The sequence below is a fragment of the Diplotaxodon limnothrissa genome, linkage group LG23, assembly GCF_057381915.1.
Source record: "Diplotaxodon limnothrissa isolate DT_005_m linkage group LG23, D_limnothrissa_male_GT1.1, whole genome shotgun sequence".
Taxonomy (NCBI): domain Eukaryota; kingdom Metazoa; phylum Chordata; class Actinopteri; order Cichliformes; family Cichlidae; genus Diplotaxodon; species Diplotaxodon limnothrissa.
The window spans coordinates 21,294,055-21,301,151 of NC_140617.1; positions in this window are offsets into that span (position 1 = coordinate 21,294,055).

Below are 7,097 nucleotides of genomic sequence, written 5' to 3' on the forward strand. Positions count from 1 at the left end.
TCCTCTGTGTCAGAATAATGTCTGAAATATCTTACTTACTAACTACATCCACTTCCTTGCTTGAAATGAAAAAGGAAATAACATGAAATGAAACTACTGTTTTTATCAATAAATGTCAGCAACAAAGGACCTAGACTCATGTGTGTTGATTTCTCCACACTCACTGCGGATGAGGAGACTGCTTCTCCACCGAAAAAGAGAGCTTGTTTGGGGACTGAGACACTCATCTGCAGTGTGAACAAATTCAAATTGTGAGCAATGGGAAGGTCAAACAAAATCACAAATGCATGCATAGATACTAATTATAATTCCAGTATCTCCTCCTCTGTGTCAGAATAATGTCTGAAATATCTTACTTACTAACTACATCCACTTCCTTGCTTGAAATGAAAAAGGAAATAACATGAAATGAAACTACTGTTTTTATCAATAAATGTCAGCAACAAAGGACCTAGACTCATGTGTGTTGATTTCTCCCCCAATCCCCTCCCTCCAGAATTCCTAGGTAACGACCCAATATACATATGAATGACTAGCCAATTTAGCTTCCACTTCCAGCATTTGACTGCTCTCCGGCTTTTAAAGGTAGAAACGCAAAATGATGACTCCGCGGGGGTCTCAGGTAGAAGCCTTCTTGACTTGACTGCTCTCCGGCTTTTAAAGGTAGAACGGTAGAAGCTGGGAATTCCAGTGTTAAAGTCATATTCTTTTATTGTCATGAGTGTATTTGAAGCTATTTTTATTTTTGTATGTCACCTGATTTATATGGAATATGGCTAAAGTAAACTAAAGCCTAAAATACTTAGTCAGTCATTTGTTTAATAGTAATTTAACATTATATAATTCACATATTGTCATGATCCTGGGTCCTTTTGACCCAGCGTTTTGTGTTTTCTCTTCGTGATTGTGGTTCTGTTCTTTCTCTGGTTAGTGTTTACTCTGTTCTGCCCGTGTGTTCCTGTATCTAGTCCGCGTTTCTTAGTTTGTGTCTTTTCTTGTGTAAGTTCCTGTTTTATTGTGAAGGTCTGTGTCTTATGTGAGTGTTTTCAGTTTGCCTCCCTAGTCTCGTCATGTTAATCACTCCCAGCTGTGTTCCCACCTGTATGTAATCTCCCTGTGTTCTCTGAGTGTATTTAAGTTGTGTCTTCTGTCATAGTAATTGCTGGTTCGTCTGTGTTGTTTCCCCTCGGTCTCCCTGCGTCTCTTCATGTGTATTTCCCCGGATCTCCCTGCACCGTCATTCCTGGTTTGTGTTGTTAGTTTACCCAGTTTAGGTTTTCGGTTTCATGTTCACACCCCGTTGCTGTTTGTACCCACTGCTGTAAATAAACACTCACCTGCACCAGAGCTGCCGCCTTTTGGGTCCTTTCTCCACCTCCACACGGCTTGCCCCGGCAAACCGTGACAGTACGAACCAGCCACCATGGACCCAGCGGCAGTAAATCCGTCCGAGGAACTCCAGGACGACATCGCGTATAATGTGGAGATTCTCCTCGGGCTATGGCTAGAGAACCCTCCAGAGGAGCTTCGTCGTGCCGTGGAAAGTCGGCTACAACGGCTCTTTTCTGGCCTGCCATGGCTTCTGCAGTCGCTTCCTCTGACCATGCAGGCTTTTCTCCGGCTCACACCGCACCTTCTCTCAGCCGCTCCTGCCTCGCTGCCCGACTCGCTGGATGTGATCTTGCCCGGCCCGTCGGAGCCGTCTGCGAGGAGGAGACGCAGATCGCGCCGCCGGCGCGCCACCCCACAGCCGGACGTTCGGACTTCTAATTCACCGGCTGTGGTGAGTGAGGACTCTGTGTCTTTTCCAGACTTTTTGACTGTTCATTCAGGGGCTGTGTTTTGTGTAGCGGATGTCAACGCGAGCTGCTTATCGCCTGTGCAGCTACCGGCAGCTCAGTTAGCTACCCCGCAGCCACTCTCAGCTCGGTTGGCTACCCCGCAGCCACTCTCAGCTCGGTTGGCTACCCCGCAGCCACTCTCAGCTCGGTTAGCTACCCCGCAGCCACTCTCAGCTCGGTTAGCTACCCCGCAGCCACTCTCAGCTCGGTTAGCTACCCCGCAGCCACTCTCAGCTCGGTTAGCTACCGCAGTGCCACTCTCAGCTCAGCCTCCAGAGTCACCCTCAGTTCGGTCTCCAGAGTCACCCTCAGTTCGGTCTCCAGAGTCACCCTCAGTTCGGTCTCCAGTGCCACCCTCAGTTCGGTCTCCAGTGCCACCCTCAGTTCGGTCTCCAGTGCCACCCTCAGTTCGGTCTCCAGTGCCACCCTCAGTTCGGTCTCCAGTGCCACCCTCTGTTCGGTCTCCAGTGCCACCCTCTGTTCGGTCTCCAGTGCCCCTTTCAGTTCAGCCTGCAGAGCCTCCAGTGCCCCTTTCAGTTCAGCCTGCAGAGCCTCCAGTGCCCCTTTCAGTTCAGCCTGCAGAGCCTCCAGTGCCCCTTTCAGTTCAGCCTGCAGAGCCTCCAGTGCCCCTTTCAGTTCAGCCTCCAGAGCCTCCAGTGCCCCTTTCAGTTCAGCCTCCAGAGCCTCCAGTGCCCCTTTCAGTTCAGTTTCCAGAGCCTCCAGTGTCCCTTTCAGTTCAGTTTCCAGAGCCTCCAGTGTCCCTTTCAGTTCAGTTTCCAGAGCCTCCAGTGTCCCTTTCAGTTCAGTTTCCAGAGCCTCCAGTGTCCCTTTCAGTTCAGTTTCCAGAGCCTCCAGTGCCACCCGTAGCGCAGGCCCCAGTAGCTCCCGTGCCGCCTGTAGCGCAGGCCCCAGTAGCTCCAGTGCCCCCGCTACCTGTAGCTCTGGCTCCAGCATTACCGGTTTCACTCATTCACTCCATGCAGGGAGAAAGTCTAAGTCCAACTCAAGGTGCTTTTCATGGTTCAGCCGCCATTGGCACAGTTTGCCGCTCCAGGGCTTCCCCAGAGGCTAGGTCCCAGTCCTCAGCTGATTCTGGACCCCTGGAGTTTAAGCAGCCACCTGGGAAGTGCACCGTGTCAGTGCTGTCTGAGCAGGGCCAGTGCTCAGCACAGCACCCATTTCCTTCATGTCTGCCAGTGGACTCCATGCCTGCTGGCTTTGTGATGGCTTCTGCTGGAGGGTCCGAGGGACCGCTCCGGCCTTTGTTTCCTGTCTCCGCTGGAGGGTCCGACGGACCGCTCCGGCCTTTGTTTCCTGTTTCCGCTGGGGGGCCCGAGGAGCCCGTCCAGCCTCCTGCTTCGTCAGCTGGAGGGCCCGAGGAGCCCGTCCAGCCTCCTGCTTCGTCAGCTGGACGGGCCCGAGGAGCCCGTCCAGCCTCCTGCCTCGTCAGCTGGAGGGCCCGAGGAGCCCGTCCAGCCAGCAGCCTCATCGCCTGCTGCGGCCACCTGGGAAGTGCACCGTGTCAGTGCTGTCTGAGCAGGGCCAGTGCTCAGCACAGCACCCATTTCCTTCATGTCTGCCAGTGGACTCCATGCCTGCTGGCTTTGTGATGGCTTCTGCTGGAGGGTCCGAGGGACCGCTCCGGCCTTTGTTTCCTGTCTCCGCTGGAGGGTCCGACGGACCGCTCCGGCCTTTGTTTCCTGTTTCCGCTGGGGGGCCCGAGGAGCCCGTCCAGCCTCCTGCTTCGTCAGCTGGAGGGCCCGAGGAGCCCGTCCAGCCTCCTGCTTCGTCAGCTGGACGGGCCCGAGGAGCCCGTCCAGCCTCCTGCCTCGTCAGCTGGAGGGCCCGAGGAGCCCGTCCAGCCAGCAGCCTCATCGCCTGCTGCGGCCTCATCGCCTGCTGCGGCCTCATCGCCTGCTGCGGCCTCATCGCCTGCTGCGGCCTCATCGCCTTCAGCCTCGCCTGGCCCAGCCTCCGTGCCTTCAGCCCCGCCTGGCCCAGCCTCGTTTGGGTCTGGAGCTAAACGGCCGTTTTCTAGACCGCTGGCTAGGCCTCTGGCCGGGCACCATTGCCGTCGTGGGCGGCCCCGGACCGCCTTCGCCTGAGCGGCCGCCGTTGCCGTCCGCACGGCCGGCCCCCGGACCGCCATCGCCAGAGCGGCCGCCGTTGCCTTCCGCACGGCCGGCCCCCTGGACCTTTCTGTTTTGGACTCCTGTGCTGTCGGCCCCCTGGCCGGCCCCCTGGACCTTTCTGTTTTAGACTCCATTTTCCTTGGGCTATGGTGTGTTTTGTTTTTGTTTTTTTTTGTTTTTTTTGGTTTTGGTCTCTGTTTTCCTGTGCTTTGGTGTGCTTTTCTTTTGGTCTTTGGCCTCGTGTTTTGTTTTTCTTTTTGTCTTTTGGCCTTCTGATGCTCCTGTTTTGTTTTGCCTCGAGCCCTCCTTCCTGGGTCCCCCGCCGCCCGCCCTGGTCGGGTTGTTTTCTGCTTTGGGCGGTTTTCGTTTTTTTTTTTGGTTTTTTTTTTGGTGTTCTTGTGTTGGGCTGTCTGGGGCCAGCCCTTGACGGGGGGGTACTGTCATGATCCTGGGTCCTTTTGACCCAGCGTTTTGTGTTTTCTCTTCGTGATTGTGGTTCTGTTCTTTCTCTGGTTAGTGTTTACTCTGTTCTGCCCGTGTGTTCCTGTATCTAGTCCGCGTTTCTTAGTTTGTGTCTTTTCTTGTGTAAGTTCCTGTTTTATTGTGAAGGTCTGTGTCTTATGTGAGTGTTTTCAGTTTGCCTCCCTAGTCTCGTCATGTTAATCACTCCCAGCTGTGTTCCCACCTGTATGTAATCTCCCTGTGTTCTCTGAGTGTATTTAAGTTGTGTCTTCTGTCATAGTAATTGCTGGTTCGTCTGTGTTGTTTCCCCTCGGTCTCCCTGCGTCTCTTCATGTGTATTTCCCCAGATCTCCCTGCACCGTCATTCCTGGTTTGTGTTGTTAGTTTACCCAGTTTAGGTTTTCGGTTTCATGTTCACACCCCGTTGCTGTTTGTACCCACTGCTGTAAATAAACACTCACCTGCACCAGAGCTGCCGCCTTTTGGGTCCTTTCTCCACCTCCACACGGCTTGCCCCGGCAAACCGTGACACATATAAAACTATGAATTGTGATTTTAAATGGTTTAAAAGCATGTAGAATAGCATAAGTAGGCAAGTATATTTCTCCTCTTTTTATTAAGAAGCAAAAACAAAAAGGAAAAGAAACAGGGCAGAGTTCAGTGGTTGAATCATCCGTCCCCACCAATGCCAAAACCAAATCTACGCCCTTGCAAAAACTCATCATTTAATAGAATATTGCTGTTGTGTGAGGTGTGTGACTGGTGGATGAATGTTTTGGGGATTTACGTGGCTGATGCATTTTCTTTTGGTACCACTTTTAACCTACCAGTTGTATTTTGATCTATCATTCTAAGAGAGTACGCTTAGACAACTTCTAAAAAGAGGCCTTCATATTTTTTGATTTTTAACAGTGCACTGAGATTTTTTGTTTGGCAATTTTCTCTTTTTCAAGCAGGCCTGCAAGATCGGAATCGAAAGCGCTACACAACATGTTGAACAATCGCAAGTGAGCTTCTCCAAAATTAAAATGGGCTCGGGAGAAAGCCACTTATTTGGGACAATCAGAAAACAAGTCCCTGCCAAAAAGGATTCAGCGAGGTAATCCAGTCTAAATTCTTTTTCTTTTTTGAAATGACGTCATTGCTGGCAGTAGAAACTCATTGCGTCACGAGAGGTTCTACTGTCAGCAAATAAAAAATGGGGACTGACTGGACTGACAAAAGCTTTGGCTGACTTGACACCAGTATGCAAGATTGCACCTCCACCCAGAGTGACAAAAGGGTGGATGTATGTATGTTTCTTTTTACAGGAGCAGAAAGGTGACAGCAACAGGTTGCATGGGCTTTTGGGCCGTGCTGACTTAACCTTTTAAATGCCACTTTCTGTGTCTTTGTGAATTTACCAGCAGTGTGTTATTAATGACCTTGTATTGTTTACAGTGCAGAGGTCACTGTGAGAAAGTGTTCATACAGATGCGCTGCGCTAACATCTACATCACTTTTTCCACAGCAGAGGGTTAATCGGGGTTGATCTAATCACATGATTTACAGCAGGACACACCGCTGGCTAATGTTTTTTTTGTCCACAGGAAGGACCACAGGAAGGACTACAGGAAGAGTCTTGTCTCTTCAAGGACTCTTCAAGGAAGAGTCCTTGAAGAGACTCTTCAAGGATTCACGCAAAGGAGTGTGAATCTTAAGGTGTGAAACAGCTGTGTACTGCCTTTTGTTCCTGGAGAAGGTATTTAACTGAGAGCCATGCTAGGCTCAGTGAGACTCTGCTGACCGTCTGCCCCGCGGTCATGTAGGCTCTCCACAAGCTTGGTTTTCTGTTCTTTGTGTGTTTGGATTAAAGAATGTTAGCTACCGCTCATCTGCAGGCTTTATTTAAATGGAAAACTTCCACAACACTATGATTCAGATGTTGTTTGTCTGTCTTTGTAAAACTTTCACAGTGAATATCAGTATGTTGTGTTTCTCTGAAGCTCAGTTCAGCTGAGAATATTCAGTTCATGTCGCCTGCAGTCAGTAGTGGCCCTAGCCTGTTTCCTACATAATTTCCTTAGGGATTAATAAAGTATTCTGATTCTGATTGCTTCAGGATACATGACCTGCCATTATCCAATGGCACATCTGCTTACCTGTATCTTTTGCTCGTTTCTCCTCTTCTTTTCTATTTTTTCTAAACTGAGCACCTGATGGCTTTGAACTTTTCTTGTCCATCTTCCATTGGTTTTAATTTTGCACTCCAGTATGAACACAAATCCCCCATATCGAGGATCACCACAACATAACCTAATAGACCTACACCTTAGTTCACAGATTCACTTTGTCTAGGGTGTATTTCTGGGATTTCACACAACCCAGGATTCAAATCATGAATACAAATGGGCTTGGATTTACAACATTATGAATGAAATGTGCTCTATTTGGAAGCACCCCCTCCCCTTTCGACAGGTTGTGTGTGAGAAATCATCAAACTGTAAATTATAAATTTTAATTGTTATTGATCCCTTTACCCCGAGTCCTAAAGTGCATATTTATTTTCTTACTCTTCTTATATATATTGTTTGTTTACTTGCACTGCTGTAACTGGAGCTTCGTCGTCTCGTGTCTGTATATACTGGACTGTATGTAGCGGAGATGACAATAAAGTTTTACT